We start from the raw sequence: 16,943 nt of genomic DNA on the forward strand, positions 1-16,943 counted from the left end.
CCTTTTCTCTGCTTTTCTTTTCTATGTTCTGTTCTTTCTTCTTCCTTTTCTTTTAAGAGGAAAAGAAAAACTTGTTTGGACTCGCAGGAGGGAGTGGAGGCAAATGTAGAGAAGAAGAAAAGGAGAAGAAAAACAATAAAATCAATGGGTACACAAGGAGAAGAATCACCTAATTTATATTAGGTGATGCCTCACCTATAAAGGATCCTAAAGAAAAGAGATCAAAAAGCATGCTAATTGGGGCCATTAGCAAATGAAAAACCAATGCCATTTAATAGCAAGAATGCTAACACAGAAGAAAAAAATAAAAAGCACCGAGGAAAAATGGACAAAAGGTGAACATTTGAGGTGCAAGGATATTTTTAAGGACCCCTTACTTTTACTCATTTTATTTGAAAAAAAAGAAGGAAAAGGCCATATGGGTTGAGGTTTTGTATTATACTGTCTATTATAATGCTAAATGCAGGCTGCAAAAATCCTAGAACTTGCACATTGCACCTGGGACCCTGCCCCCATGTTAATTCTGAATAGAGATACAGACACCCTATACCTGGGAAAAAGAGAAGTAGCTGGAGTGTAGCTTTTCCAGGTTTGAGACTACAAAGAGAGGAGGAGAAAGGAAAGCCGCCATAAAAGATGGATAGGCAGGAGGGGGAAGGAGAGCTGTCATGGGCTAAGGGCTAAGAGAGCATGGCTCAAAGGGCTTTGAAAGCTGGAACACAGCAGTCAGGGATAATTTGGAGTTACCAAAAGTAAATTCTGAAAACATGGAGGATAGGCAGCTGCCTAGATATTGTGCTGCTTAAGACATATTAAAATATAAAGGCTGTGTGTCTGTGTGTCTTCCATAAATGGTTTAAGGTGGGTAGAAACCCTGTGCTGAGATGTTTAAGATACTTCTTACAAGACATGGTGCTTTATAAGTATGGCTCTGTTTTCTAGCTGCAGGAGCAGTGCAAATCTGAGGGGTTTCACAGCTTCCTGTATTCCTTAGACATTGAGGGGAAATATAGAAACAAGAGAAACAAAAGCAAACCAAAAACCAAAACCAAACAAAAAACCCAAAACAAAAACAAGTAAATAATGAGCCAAACAAAAGACACAAAATCTTTGAGGAGGCGAACAAAACCCATGACCAATCTTGACAAAAACTCTTGACTGTTGTACAATAAATGTTTTTGGATAATTTCTGTAATTCTGTAACTTTAAAATTATATTAAAATAATTTATTACACTCTTGAAACTTAATGACCATATCAAGCTGAATAAAGTTATTAAAACTAAAGTCTATTGGATGAATAAGCATTCTCTCATTCAAGGTATTCTTAAAATTATAACATCAGGATGTAATTTTTAAACTATAATTATATTTATGTTGGAAAGAATTCAGCTAAGTTTAAAATAATGACTGAAAGTTGTGTTGTTACCTGTAACATTTTGGGGGCACTTTTGCCTTCATTCTTTTGTTCTCACGACCAAATTACCATAAATTAGAATGTCCTGATTTTCCAATACATTATTTTTTTTCCTGATAATTTTTATTGGATATTTTATGTATTTACATTTCAAATGCTAACCCCTTTCCTCCACTCTCATCTCCCCTCTCCTGTCCCCTTGCTTCAGTGAAGATGCTCTGACTCCCATAAACCCACTCCTACCTCATCATCCATGTCAGGCTCCTACCAGGAAGCACTTCTTGGCATCAGCAATAATAACTGGGTTTGGTGGCTGCATATGGGATAGATCCCCAGGTGAGGCATTCTCTGGATGATCTTTTCTTTAGTCTCTGCTCCACTATTTGTCCCTGTATTTCTTTCCATGAGTATTTTGTTCTCCATTATAATAAGGACTGAAGCATCCATATTTTGGTCTGATTTTCCAAGACAATAAAAACTTTAAAAAAAATCCAGGTCTCTTTTATGTTGCCTTTCTCTTTGAATTAAGTATGCACATCTGGGATTTCAGGTGAAGTCACTACAGATACATTATCTCTACAGATAATAATTAACAGCTGCTATTGACTTCTGGAAAATGTCTCTCTTGAGCTGGTGAGAAGACCAGAGATGTTTCAAATTAGGATTAGCAAAGTTAGGTAGAAACAGTTTCTCTATCCTACCCCTGCCTTTTGTTTACTACATGATTTGGAGCCATTTACTTTGCATTGGTTACTCTTTTGTTGCTATGGGGAAAAAAGATCTGATAAATAGAAGTAGGGAAGGGTTTTAAGACATTATCCATCAGGGCAGGCAAGGTGTGGTAAAAGTAGGGTGAAGTGGCTGCTCATGTTGCATCCACAATCAAAAATCTTCTCACTCTCTCCTTTTGTCTCAGGCTAGGACTCCAGTCCACAGGATGGCTTTACCCACATTCCAGGTGAGTCTCTCTGCTCAAGCTTCTCTGGAAACATCCTCATTGGCACATATAGAGTGGTGTTGCATTGGTACTTTAAATCTAGTCGATGATAAAAAATGAGCCATCAAGAGATTATTGCCTCTTTTAAGTTTCACTTCTGCCAGAAATGAATCACACAAAAGCCTACTTCATAAAAATGCAGTGAGGTGACAGGATAATTGTGGTGCTGGGCACAGATTCCAGTCAATAAACTGTACCTTGATTTATATTTTATAGCTTTCTAATTAACACAGTATACCATGTACATTCATATCATGTGGGATAAATCAATTAAAGCAAATATGAATAAAAATATGAGGAATAAATAAGATGATTCATTTGACTAAACAAAGCCACCACAAATTTCCATAAACTGTAAACTATTATTAGACTGTCTTCTCATTAATATATGATCCCCAAGAAATGCTGAAGGAACACATAAATACACAAAAAAAAGAATCAAGAGATACAGATTTATGTATGTGAGGAATAAACTTATTAGCTCTTAATTTTGTTGCAGTAGTTGAGCATTGTCTGCTCCGTGTCGATACAGTGTATTCTAGACTCTGTTTTAACCTTCAGATTATGCAAAGGGTCTGTTGAATTTACTTTCTTAATCACTTATTTGGATGGTGATGGTCAGGACCTGAATTATTTGGTGTCTTCCAAATTACTGAAAATCAACCCTGTTATGTAAGTGCATAGTACAGAGGGAAAAAAATAGTTTTGGTGCTACTGTATGCTTCTTCCTTACAGCTCCAGAATGCCCCAATTGGTTTCTTTTAGTCTCTTACTTAGGTCACTGTGACCCAAGGTTTCCTTTCTTTCTTTCTTTCTTTCTTTCTTTCTTTCTTTCTTTCTTTCTTTCTTCCTTCCTTCCTTCCTTCCTTCCTTCCTTCCTTCCTTCCTTTCTTTCTTTCTTTCTTTCTTTCTTTCTTTCTTTCTTTCTTTCTTTAAGTGAAGCACATGGACATCCTGTCGTTTAGAAAACCTGCAAAGTGTTAGACCTTCCTATTAGCTGTATGAGCTGTTTGTCTGAAAAGTTCTCAATGCAATCATATGTATTAAAGGCTCCATCAGCCCTTTCTCTAACTCCTCCATTGAAGACCCCGTGCTCAGTCCAGTGGTTGGCTATGAGCATCCGCCTCTGTATTTGTCAGGCTCCTGTCGGCATGTACTTCTTGGCATCTGCAATAGTACCTAGGTTTGGTGTCTGTATATAGTATAGATCTCCAGGTGGGGCAGTCTCTGCATGACCTTTCCTGTAGTCTCTGCTCCATGTTTTATCCACACAGACTTTCTCCTTTAAATATTTTGTTCCCCCTTCTAAGAAGGACTGAAGAATTCTCATTTTGGTCTTCCTTCTTCTTGAGCTTCATCTGGTCTGTTAATTTTATCTTGTGTACTCTGAGCTTTTGGGCTAATATCCTCTTACTAGTGAGTGCACACCATGTGTGTTCTTTTGTGACTGGGTTAACTCACCCAGGATGATATTTTCTAGTTCCATCTATTTGCCTAAGAATTTCATCAAGTCATTGTTTTACTTCATTGTTTCTACTTGCAAGATTTTATTCTTTCTTTGCAAAACTGGATTAAGTCTAGGTCTATTTTCACTTTTATGTGAGAAGGGGCAAACTAAACTATTGATAAGTTAAAACATACATACAAGAACTTATAAATTTAAGCATGAAATGATGCTCTGAATTTAGATTTTATTAGTGATTTTAATTGTTTGCAATGGTACTTTAAATATCTGGTGAAAGTTGTTACCTTTGTCATAGAGCTTTAATTCTACAGGGTAGAATTATGTAGAAGAAAGAAATAAATTGGGAAAATCAGAGAAATATGCACAATAATGATTTAGCAATGTAAAGAAAATATACATTGCTAAGTATTTAATGTTTTAAGTGTTCAGTATAATTATAGCACAAAACTTGAATAATTACTGTCATTTTAGTTCTCAGGAGCAATCTCTTTCATAATCATCTAAATGACTGAGAAGGTATAAATTAGTGAAAATTCACTAAAACTAAAATTTCTAATTTAAAATTTAAATTAGATTAAGCATTGTTCATGATGTAAAACAGGCCTATCATTAGCCTGACCCCTAAAGTTAACAGCAAATGAGTGTGGATTTTGAGAGTTTCTACTTTTAAGTTAAGAGATGTAGATAATAATCATCATTCTCAGTAAAATAATTTGCCCCTATTGTGGTAAGTACTGCATACAGGAGCATGAACTTAGAGGATGTACAGAGATCTGTTCATCCCCTCTTTATGCAGATGGGTCATCTGGGACCATGTTTAGAATTGTACACTTAGACTGAATCGAGTAATGAAGGCAAACTTCAGCTCTTATCTACTGGCCTAAGCAGGTTCTATAGTTATGGAAAGGTCTTCCATTTAATACCCTGTTATCTCCACTCTCTGACCACAACTATGACTGAATGTCTTCCTTGTGTGTTCAAGTATTAGCAGACAGAGTCGAGTCATGCAAACGGGGGCCATATGAACTCTCTGTGCTTTGTTAACAAAGTCTTAACTTTAGAGGTGCCTGGTAGAAGCTATATTTCCAATTATCTCCATCCCCATATAAGACCTATTTAAATATAGAATCTTACAATACAAGCTTTGGATGGTCTTACAGCAGAGTCTTTATATGTTTTTCTCAAATGCATGCTTTGGGAGTGTTATCAGCCAGTGGTCATATTCAATCCAGAGTTTCAGCTGTTTCGTCCTCAGAATGAACAAGTGCTTGCTTTCTTGTTCTTACTCTTGTTTGTCTCCTTCTCCGTCACTGCAGTGGATGCTGCCTCTACTTCTACTACTTTTGCTTCTGCTTTGTTTCTGCTGCTGCTGATTCTGCTTCTACTTCTTCTGTTTCTGCTTCTCCTGCAGCATCTGCTGCTTCTGCATCCACTTATTCAGCATCTGTGAGTTCATTCAAGGAAAGTATGCTGTGGTAGCCAAATTAGGCCTGGTACAATAAACACATTTCAATTCATATTGCCATGGTCAATTGAGTGTGAGTCTTCTGAAAGTAAATAGAACTAACTGGAAGGTGATTTGCCTGCTAAAGAAGAGAGAACTCATCAACAACCTTTCCCAGCTGGAAACTCTAAAATTTGATATCATGATGGACATGGCAGGATAGGTGAAAGGGTGGAAGAAACATTATGAGAATAACAAATCTTCTCCACTGATTGGCTTTACATCCCATCGCATAACGTGGAACCAGCGCCTGGTAATATTAACTTGGTGAAGTTCTTGTGACTAGCTAGGGAATAAGCCCTTAGGATAGAACCTAATAGTATTATTCTGTTAAAGGGGCATAGTAATAAAGTGCCCATGAAGTTTTTGTTTTGAACCCACAGATTAGTGTATTGCTCAGCCTCCATTAATATAAGAAGAGAACCAATAAAAAGACTGTGCAAGACACAAGAAAGAGAAGACTATGAATTGATCAATTCAAAATCCAAATGACACACTCTTCTCTCTAAGGTACATGGGTCACTGAAGAAAAGAGTGGGGTAGAAATATTGTAGGAGCCAACTGTCTGTGGCAGATGAAACTATGAACCATAAAAGAGAGCCCACTACTTTCACTTTCCAAACAAGCATATTCCCTAACTTCAATTTCCATATAAATCCCTATATCCACAAATTAATGTAGCCCCCATCACTCAACAGAAAGGCTTCTTTTTCTATAAGATAGAGCCTATCACAGAAGTTCACAACTGGTCACAATGCAGAAAATAACTGACCAAAGGGTTCCCAACCACAACTAATACATCAACTACAAAACTCCTATACTGAAAGCTTAAGAATTATTGCAGAAGAAGAAAGAGAAAAACTATAAAATCTAGAAGACTAGGTTGTCTGTTATAAAATAGTGTCTTTTGTATAACAGAATGGCAAACAAAAAAATTCAAACAATTGTGTTGCCTAAACAAAACTTGAATCAGTTTACATGAAAGTGTGAATGGAAAAATTTTTATATTGTCTATGCTAAAGGAAGAGCTACAGAAAATTAATTGCTGCCAAGAGAGGAAATATTAGTCTTGTCTTGGTTATCTAGTCCTAAGCATATATACATATAAGTAACACTAAATAGACTCAGCAAGTTTTGTGTGTGAGTGTGTGTATGTGTGTGTGTGTGTCTGTCTGTCTGTGTGTCTGTGATTGTGTGAATGTGTGTATCTGCAGGTATGTGCCTATATATGTGTATGTGTATGTGTTGTATGTATTGGGTATGTATGTGTATGTGACTATGTCTGTGAATGTGTGTGTTTGACTGTATCTGTGAATGTGTGTGTGTGTGTGTGTGTGTGTGTGTGTGTGTGTGCATGTCTGTGTTGTAGCCTTGAACACCAAATATGAAGAAGAAGATGTTATGAATTTCAGGAAACCTTAGAGGAAGAAGGTGGAATAGAAATGATATACATACATCAATCATGTATAAAATTCTGAAAAATATAAAAAGAAAAAGTTAATGTTCTTTAAAGAACATTGTGTGCACATGACAACTATGTTTTCTATTCATGTATATCGTGTGTTGCCTCTCCTGCCTGAGACTTAAAATTCTTCTAGGCTATACCCACTTTCCTTTTGTAGGGCTAGAGCATTTATCTAGTTTCCCAAGTTTCTGTTTAAAGGAAGAAAAGAAAGAAAGAAAAGATAAAAGAAGATAGAGAGAAAGAAAAAGAAAGAACCTTATTCTTGCCTATTTTTCTATGACTGTACTTTTTCTTTCTTTGGGCCAATTCTTCCCTTTCTGTCTGGCATTCTCTAAAAAATAGTTTAGTTGAATGGTCAGCTTCTGACCTGAAATTCATTAGATGTTCTCCATAAATTTACTATAGTCACATGCCCCTTAAGAATAGGAACATATTCTGGTAGGCATGTTTTGTAGTTTAAAATCATAGAGGATAGTTATATAAATCCAGTATAGGTCACTCAACATGGCCTCATTCTGCCGTCAAGAAATATGGTAAACATGAGCTACAGGAGGTGCCTACTATCCTAACACTATATTCTGTTTTACAGTTAAACTTTCTAGAATGTAAACCACTCCAAAAGTGATTAAAATTTGAACAGTAAACACACAAAGCAACAACCCAGTAATTTATTATCATTGGCAAATTTTATGTACTTTACATAATCATATATACTATATTTCATATACCTGTTAGTTGAATAGGTTTATCTGGAATGATGTTAACATAAACACGTGGATAGAGCATAAAGCTGTGACTTCTCTAAGGCTACACTCAAAAGAGAAAAGGATATCTTTTCCATGGAGTTTCCCATTATTATACATCAGTAAGAACATTGGTCAGTCTTTCGGGTCATTAAAATTTAGAAGTTGAGACCTGTCGCAGACTACATCACAATCTCACGTTGTGGTTAGACATTCAATCAGCTCCACTGCAGTCTTATTGAACAGTAGTACAATATGGAGTTTACTTTTAAAAAATCACCAGCACACAATCAATTTGCATTTGTATCACCCCTAGACATTTTACACAATTCACAGCCCACAGAAGACATATCTCCTTCCAATATGGTTTCTCACTGTATGCCAAAGAAGGAGAAGCAGATATCTGTTTAAAGAAACATTTTAAGGTAGGGTTGTAGAAGAAAGATGACTGGGTAAGCCAGGCAGAGCAAGCCACTAAGCAACACTCCTGCATAACCTCTTTTTTAGTTCATGGTTCCAGTAATTGCCCTGACTTCCCTTAACCATTAACTATAATTGGGGTATGTAATTAATCCTTTCTTTCCTCTAATTGCTTTGGTCATGGTCTTCATCATAGCAACAGTAACTTAGCTGGAAGTCTCTAAATTAAGAACTCTGATAGATAATAAAATGATAGTATTTCTGATAAAGTTATCAGTGGTTACCGCTTTAGTACTGAAATCTAAGAGATACAAAAGAACAAAAGTTAAGAAAAAAGGAATATTTTCTCTGATATTGAATGGAACTCTCTACAAAACATATATAAAAAATTTCACCACCTCTACTACACTTGAAAATAGCAAGTACTGTATTTACAAGTCAAACTGAGTCAACATGGATCCAAACGGCCAGAGAGCTCAAGATGACTTTTTGATATTGATGAATCATTTTTAAGAAGACTACCATGTGAAAATATATGCATAGGCAGAACAGTATGTGAAGTCAAAGCAGGGTTTACTGTAGGGTAATTTTAAATACAACAAGCTCTCAGAGAACTATAAGAAGCGAAGAGAAAGGAAGCTTCCTGTTTCAGAAAATGCATAATACTGTCTACCCTCATCCTCTATTCCCCACCCCCAAATCCTTCCTTAACCTACAAACCCACCTACCACTGTCCAATCTCACCATAGCTTAGTATATTCAGTTGTGATTTCCTACAGGGCAGAAAGCAACTGCTAATTTCTTAGCTGACTAAAACCAAGTGGCCATTTTTTAACCAACTGACAATCAAGGGTGTTTGATAGCTGCCTTTTAAAGTAGCATTCATTTTCAGCTTAGAATACTCCTGACCTCTGTCTTAACTAATTTTCTATTGCTATGATAACCACTGTGACCAATCACTACTTGGGGAGTAAAGAGTTTGTTTTGTTAAACTTCCTTATCACAGTCTGTCAATGAATGAATGGGAACTAAAGTTGGGACAGGAACTAAAGACAAGAAGTTGGAGGCTGGAATCTGAAGCAGAAGCAAGGAAGAAATGCTGCTCACTGTCTTTCTCCTCTTGGCTTGCTCAGCCACAGTAGACTCAGTCTTTCCCTTATTGATCATAAATCAAGAAAATGACCTATAGACCAGTCAAGTGGAGGCATTTTTCTAGTAGAGGTTTTTTTCTTCCAAATGACTCTATGTTTGTCTAGTTGACAAAAAGATAGCCAGAACACTCTCCTTCCTGAGGGCTAATATGTCAGATAAAGAGAATTAAATGATCACAAATAAACAATTCATGGAGATTCACTTTTCTAAATCCCCTAATTTCTAAAAAAAAAAAAAAAAAATCAAATTAATAGAAGTAGACCTAAATTGTGTTAGAAGGAGAAGAATGTGGTAGTGGTATACTTGAGAAAGCATCTAAGAAATTACAATCCAGTTGTCACAGAATTTTGAGCCTTCTGCCTGAGCTCCAGTGCTCTCTATAGTTTGATAATAGGCAAAGGAAGCATTAGTTAAGATGTACTAAAGCTGTAGGAAGCAGCAGAGAAAAATACCCGTAATAAACTTCTGTTAGAGCCTCAGCATTTTTTTGATTATTTTTCAACTTTAAAGCTAAATCTCTTGGGAAATATTAGGAGTTGCTTAAACAGCATTTTTGTGTACTCTATGTGGGAATTATTCCAAAATGTCTTGGTCTACTTACTTGTAATGCACATCTTCTTGGTAAACAGCCATGGATGTTTTCCCCCCAAAAATAAACAACAGCCTAGATTCTAAAGTAACTAAGTTATTTTTATGAGAAAAAGTTATCCCTACAAAGTGAAATAGAAAGCCTAGTGAAGGCAGTTTGATATATTTTTAATTATTTTCTTCCTCATAGGACAGACACAAAATTTTTTGCCTCTGAGATTATTTGAAAATGATATTCAAATATATTTAATTTTCAAGACTATTGGCTAACTCCAAATTTCAGAGATTAATTTAGAAGGCATTATTAACATAAGAAAGTACAATATATTTTCTGGGGAAATTGTGGGAAATTTTATACACAATTCTAGGATATAAAGAACAGTTTTAGGTAATAAAAATTAAAAATACAAAATCAGTTCAGTCCCAGATTTTTTCTTAAAATTATACAGCTGTGTGTGTGTGTGTGTGTGTGTGTGTGTGTGTGTGTGTGTGGGTGTGTGTGTGTGTGTGTGCTTGCACACCCTTCACAGCACAATAAAGACATCAAATGCCCTTGGAGGTACCGTTATAGCTGTTTGTGAGTTGCCTAGCATGCCTGCTAGAAAATTAGTTCACTGGGAAAGCATCAAGTGCTCTCAATCCTTAAGCCATCCCTCTAGCTGCCAGGTTTGCTTTTCTGCTTTAAATCTACCTTATAGACACAGAGCTTCAAGGTCTGGGTTCTGTAGGTACACTTAAAAGTTCTTTCTTCTGAATACAATGTTTTGTAATTATTTAAATTTTCTTACATGAACATAATGTATTTTGTTCTATTCACACTTCCTTTTACCCACTTCTCCCCAACCCGACCGACATTGTGTTCACTGTTTACATTTTTGTTATAACTCACAAAATTCAATATGTGCTGCTTATGTAATCATGAGAGTGGGTCTATCTAAAGGATCATGATGACTTACAACAGGTCACACCATTAAACAAAAGTGGATTTTTTCACCCCAAGAAGCCATGAATTGTCACTAACATTTACCTTGCAGGAGAAAGTTTCAAGTGCTTGTGACCCCCTCCACCCTCCATGCTGGAACATTGGCTGGCTTATGTTGTACAAACATGTGTAGGCAACTGTATCTACTCTAAGTTCATGCATGAAGGAGGCCTGCCATGTCAAGAAGACATTATTTTGCTCTACTTTTTTTTTTTTTTTTTGATGTTTGGATTTTATTCTACTTCCTTTTCTGTAATGGTCCTGTGCATTTGAAGCAGGGCAGTGATAGAGCTGTCCCATTTGTGGTTGAGAACACACATAAAATTATTCTCTATCCTTTTCCTACTTGCATTTTTTCTTTAATTGTCATACTTCTGCACACACACACACACACACACACACACACACACACACACACACAAATTCCATGATGAGGCCTGAGAGTGGCACTCAAAAGGAAGATATAAAAATTGAGAGAAAACATCTTACTGTTTGGCAAAACATTTATAGTAGTCTCATTTCTAGGGCTTAAAAGCTCTGTAACCATGTGCTCTTGATTATATGATATTAACAAGTAAGCACTTCCTTCAGTGACTAGACCTTAAATCAAATAAAACGTGGCTGGTTACTCCGATCACATTTGTGTGCACCCATTGGCTTCTATTATGCTTTGGCAATAAGAATATGAAAAATTATTTAACCATTTTTTAAAAAGTGACAGAGAAAGGATATTTTAAAAAGGGTTTTTCAAATGTTCACAAAATGTAACTATGTATAGTTTAAGGGACAAATTTATAAAATGTAAATCATGTCATTTGTGTACTGGGAAGACAATGAAACAACCATAGGCCCTACCAAGGACCTACAGAAATCTAAGGAAATTTTTCTATTGGATATACACAATAAAACTTGAAGCATAGAAATAACTTTGGTTAAGTGATAATATGCATGATGGTCTACAGATATTTTTATACAATGATTTCATATCCCGTGTAAAACTAATTAAATCAACTACTTCTAGAAAAGCCAAAAGAAGACTGAGTAGTATTATTTAGAAATCTACTCAATGAACTTAGAAGGGACAGATGGACCCTCTCTTTTCTAATCCTAGTATCTTCCTGTTATTTAATTCTTTTTCTCCATGAATGTGAGTCTGAAAAATTAGTCTGGAAGGTGTGTTCGGTCAAATGTGTTCTGACAATAATGAATAAGCTTACTAGTCATTTCTGAATCTTCACCATGAACATTATTATGAGCAATGCAAAGTTTTGAAGGAATCACATCCATAAAATTTTACTAGAAGTCATTACTTCTAAACAATAATTTATAAATGGAATATTCATAAATATACCATTTAAGTCTTCAAAGACTAAATTGCATAGAGATTAAACTTACTTAAACAGTCATGCTCATGGTCCTTTTACTTTTTTCACACATTATGTACTGCTATTATTGTGTGTGTATGACTTGTCAGGGTGTGCATTATGACATGGTCTATATCTAAAGTCATAGAACAACTCTTTGGAGTTGGTTCTTTCTTTTAGCACTTATGAAGGTTTTCCAGGATTGAACTCAGGTTGTGCAACAAGTACCTTTGGTCAATGAATTGGCTGGCTGGCCCTCATATTCGTGATATTTAGCCTATATTACAAAGTAGAGTTATTTAAGATTTATGGATTTATTTTAAGGCAGATTCCAAATTATGTTAGCATACATATATTTTCTTTTTTATGGTGTAATTTTTATTGGATAGGTTATGTATTTAAATTTTAAATTTTATCCCCTTTCCCGGTTCTTCTGTCTTTCATTCCCCCACCCCCTGTTTTTGAGGATGCTCCCCCTTACACTCACCCACTCCTACCTCAACACCCTGCCATTTTTGTACACTAGGGAAAAGAGCCTTCACAGAACCAAGGACTTCTCCTATTGATGCCAGACAATGCAATCCTCTGTTACATCTGCACCTGGAGCCGTGGGTCCTCCCACCCACATGTGTACTGTTTAATTGGTGGTTTAGTCCCTGGGAGCTCTTGGTGGTCTAGTTGGTTAATATTGTTGGTCTTCCTATGAGGGTGCAAACTCCTTTAGCTCCTTCAGTCCTTTCTCTGACTCCTCCATTGGTGAGGGAGGTGGGAAATGGGAGTGGGGGATAACATATAAAATGTAAGTACATAGAAAATCCAAAAATGATTTTAAAAAAAGAATTAGGGCTCAGAAAATACTAGGCAAAGTAGAATAATCATCTTCTCCACAGAAGATGCAGGACAAATCTGTAAATCTCCACCCATCTATAAAAGAAAAAACACAACAAAAATAGGTATCTACAATGCCATTTTGGCAAAAATTTACAAACAAAAAATAATTTTTAAATCAACAATATTAAATAATTTGTATTTTTCATATTTTCTCTTTATTATTTAGAAAATAGGACACTTTCATTGTTTCAAAGGAAGGCTACAGTGGGACATTATTAAAAATTCAAATTGGGGGTTTTATTGTTCATCTTAATTCCCAAAGAATATCTTTACAAAATCATAGCATAACATAACAATATAACATAAAATGATATAATGTAACAACATTATTTTACAGAACTTTTCAATTCTTTCTAGTGATTTTCAAATATGTATTATACAGTTTCTCTTTCCATTTCTGTAGTCTTCATATTCCTTCCTTAGACGACATAAAAATAAACCCAGGGCTGGCCCATAAGGAGCAGGCTCGTGGGCCAGTGACACCCAGAAATTAAAAGGTTTTTGAAACCCGGGAGGTCACGGACTGCTCTTCGGCGGCTGTCTTCATGCCACGGAATGAATATATTGAATTGCACCGCAAACGATATGGATATCGTTTGGACTACCATGAGAAAAAGAGAAAGAAAGAAGGTCGGGAATCCCATGAACGCTCAAAGAAAGCAAAAAAAAAAAAAAAAAAAAAAAAAAAAAAAAAAAAAAGGATTGGCCTGAAAGCTAAGCTCTACCATAAACAGCTATCTGCTGGACAGAGAGGGGCAGTCCAGAGCAAAAGTACTTTTCAACATGATTAAGCAGAAACAAAAAGGCAGGAAAATGGGAGGTTCCTCTACCCAAAGTTCGTGCCCAAGGAGAAACAGAAGTATTGAAAGTTATTCAAACAGGACAAAGGAAAGAGAAGGCATGGAAGAGAATGGTTACTAAAGTCTGCTTTGTTGGTGATGGTTTTAAAAGAAAACCACCTAAATATGAGAGGTTCATTAGACCAATGGGTCTGCGTTTCAAAAAAGCCCATGTCACACACCCTGAGCTGAAAGCTACCTTTTGTTTGCCTATACTTGGTGTGAAAAAGAATCCATCATCCCCACTGTATACAACCCTGGGTGTGATCACCAAAGCACAGTTATTGACGTGAATGTGAGCAAGTTGGGCCTCGTGACACAAGGAGGCAGGTGATTTGGGGAAAGTACGCCCAAGTTAACAACAATCCTGAAAACGATGGGTGCATAAATGCAGTCCTGCTGGTTTGATAGTGACGTCATACAAGTCATTCCACTCACTACTGAAGACTACACAGTCAGGAAGACACCGCCGCTGTGACCTTTTTGAACTACCAAGCAGCCTTTCGCCATGTGCAGTTATCAAGTATTTATTAAATTGTAAAGGAAAATAAAACACTGCCCAATTTAAAAAATAAATAAAAAAATAAATAAACCCAGGAACACTTTGTAGGTAAATATGATCATTCTTGTTGGTTTTGTAGAAATACAGACTGCTATGTTGTCATAGTTAATCACAATGGAGATGAAACAATAAAATCAAAATGAGTGTCTTCATCACAAAAAAAATGTATTGGGCAAAAAAGAATGTATAAGAACATTTTACTGAATCAGAATGGAATAAAATAAAATATAGAATATATAAAACAATATTCTGTTGGTATTTCTGTACACGTGATTGAGTGACTCAGGAAAACACAATCAATAAATATAAGAAATACTAATCTTGTTTTATAAAATGAAGAAATATTATTTCAAATGGTTCTCTCTTTAGAAATAAATCGTTTTGTCATGAAAAGAATAGAATAGTGCCCTTCTTCATGTAGTATGTCATTGAATGTAGCAAATATCCTATTTGCAGTTCTGAAAATACAAGTGTAATTTGCATGAGGCAGAGCAATCCCCAAAACACCCTAATGTGCCTAAAGCTTTATACAGACAGGCAATGGAAGGTTAGAAGTTCAACAGTACCAACCACTGTGTACACATGGAGAGACCCATGGATCCAGTTTCATATGTAGCAGAGGACAGCATTGTCTGGCATTAATGGGAGGAGAGGCTTTTGGTCCAGTGAAGGCAAATTTTCCCAGTGTAGGGGAACGCCAAGGCACTGAGGTGGAGAGGGTGATCAGGAGAGGGAGCACCTTTATGGGAGCAAGTGTAATGAAAGGGGAATGGGAGCAGGAGAGGAAGGGGATAAAATTTGAAGTGTAAATACAGAGAATATCCAGTAAAATAATAATAATAATAAAGAAGTTCAACAGTGTGTGGTACTGCATCTTAATGCTCTCTTACAGTGAGGGCTTTGTGGAACATTGTAGAATTGCCTGAAAATTTGCCACATAATAAGATGTAAAACCAGAGATGCAGGACGTGGTTATGATCCCAGATTCTCAAAAATCTTATTCCAGAAATTTGAAAACACTGAGCAACCTGCTTTCCTCCCCAGTGTATGCTAGTATTTTAAAATGCATCATTGTAGCTGAATACAGTACATTACAAATTAATAAAGCAACAATCTACTCTCTTGGGAAATACGTTTTAGTCTGTGCTGAAGGAATACTCAGTGGCTAAGTGCATTCCACTTTGCACACCTCTAAATCATTCACCACCTCACAACAGTGCCATACTGAGGGGCAAACCTTTATTCATCCATCAGCCACACTGAAGCTGTACTTAAAATAAAGTTGATTCTGTGCAGTATGAACCAAGTCACACTGAGGTACAATGTCTATATGAAACTGAAGACTGTTACCATGTGGGTAACAGATAAGCTTAGGAAAAAATAGCTTATACAGACACCTACACAGAAGTCCTCTTTGATTAGAACCTGACCAGTAAGCCAGATTCAAACATGGAAAGAAAAATTTGTAGGATGCAATTAAATAAATATTTAGACGGGAGCTTATTACAATAAGTTTATACAAGGGTCTTGGGGAACTATGAAAATGGCAATCTAAACTGCCACTCCAAAACTGCAAATGCCAAATGCCTATTTTATGTATGTATGTAAGTATATACGTATTTATTAAAACTTTGTTGTCAATCATCCAGACAACAGAATGTACTGACCAAGTGGACAATGTCCTTATCAATGGAGTTGACATTTATACAAGTGGCTAAGATATAGGTCTCTGGTGACAGCCTGATCTAGGTACTCAACTTGACCCTGAATTACTTAGCCCTGTAATGGACTATGAATTCATTTCTCTGAATTCTGAGTCTCTCTTTCATAAGATATACCAATATTATGAACAACAGTTTCATATGCGTTTTAGAGAAAAATATGACAAATATGGAAGGGTTCAGGCCCAGTTCTTGGTTGGTATCTGCCAGCTCCTTAAGTGGAATTCTATCAGCATCCACAGATCAGCAAAGTGGCTATTCTGACTTTTAGAAACAGTCTCCTCAGGAAGTTCTCCTTATGGTTTACTAAAAGTACAAGCCAGTTCATCTAAGCTGAAAGCAGTGAGTAGTATTTGATGCAAATGTTCTCTGCCCACAATTACAGTAATGCTGAGCTTTAAGGAAACTGAAAACTAACAACGCTGTAAATGGCATTAAGTTTCAGGACGAGAAATAAAGGCAAGAAGGGAAGAGCAAGGAAAATCTCCAAGTTCTTTCACTGTTTCTGTTGTTTGGCATTATATTCGAGTCTTCACGTGCAACAGTATTGGGTTGATGTTTCCAAATAAAAGAACTCGAAGAGCACCATGGGAGTCAATGGCTGGAGGTCTGAGAGCTCTTCAATTCTTCTTTCTTACTCGATATGTGGTAGTAGATGCAAAGGCAGTGGGGAATTAAAGCTCCATTTCTTCAGTATCCACATGTATAAGTTGAAGTAGTTGAAATTGTGTATCTCTCGAGTAATTTTCACACTATAACTATAATAATGTGCTCAAATGTTATATAGAGAGAGAAGGTTAAGAGGAAGAGATGAATGAAAACCCCCATGCTCCCA

The 16,943-nt window shown here is 36.2% G+C and overlaps 1 pseudogene across 1 annotated transcript; it reads left to right on the forward strand.

The window, feature by feature from the left end:
• Positions 1-13,531: 13,531 nt before the first annotated feature.
• On the forward strand, positions 13,532-14,233 carry LOC308437476 (ribosome biogenesis protein NSA2 homolog; annotated as a pseudogene). Its single transcript has one exon. The product of its transcript is annotated as a ribosome biogenesis protein NSA2 homolog (transcript).
• Positions 14,234-16,943: the final 2,710 nt, after the last annotated feature.

Source organism: Micromys minutus, assembly GCF_963924665.1.
Source record: "Micromys minutus genome assembly, chromosome: 26".
Taxonomy (NCBI): Eukaryota; Metazoa; Chordata; class Mammalia; order Rodentia; family Muridae; genus Micromys; species Micromys minutus.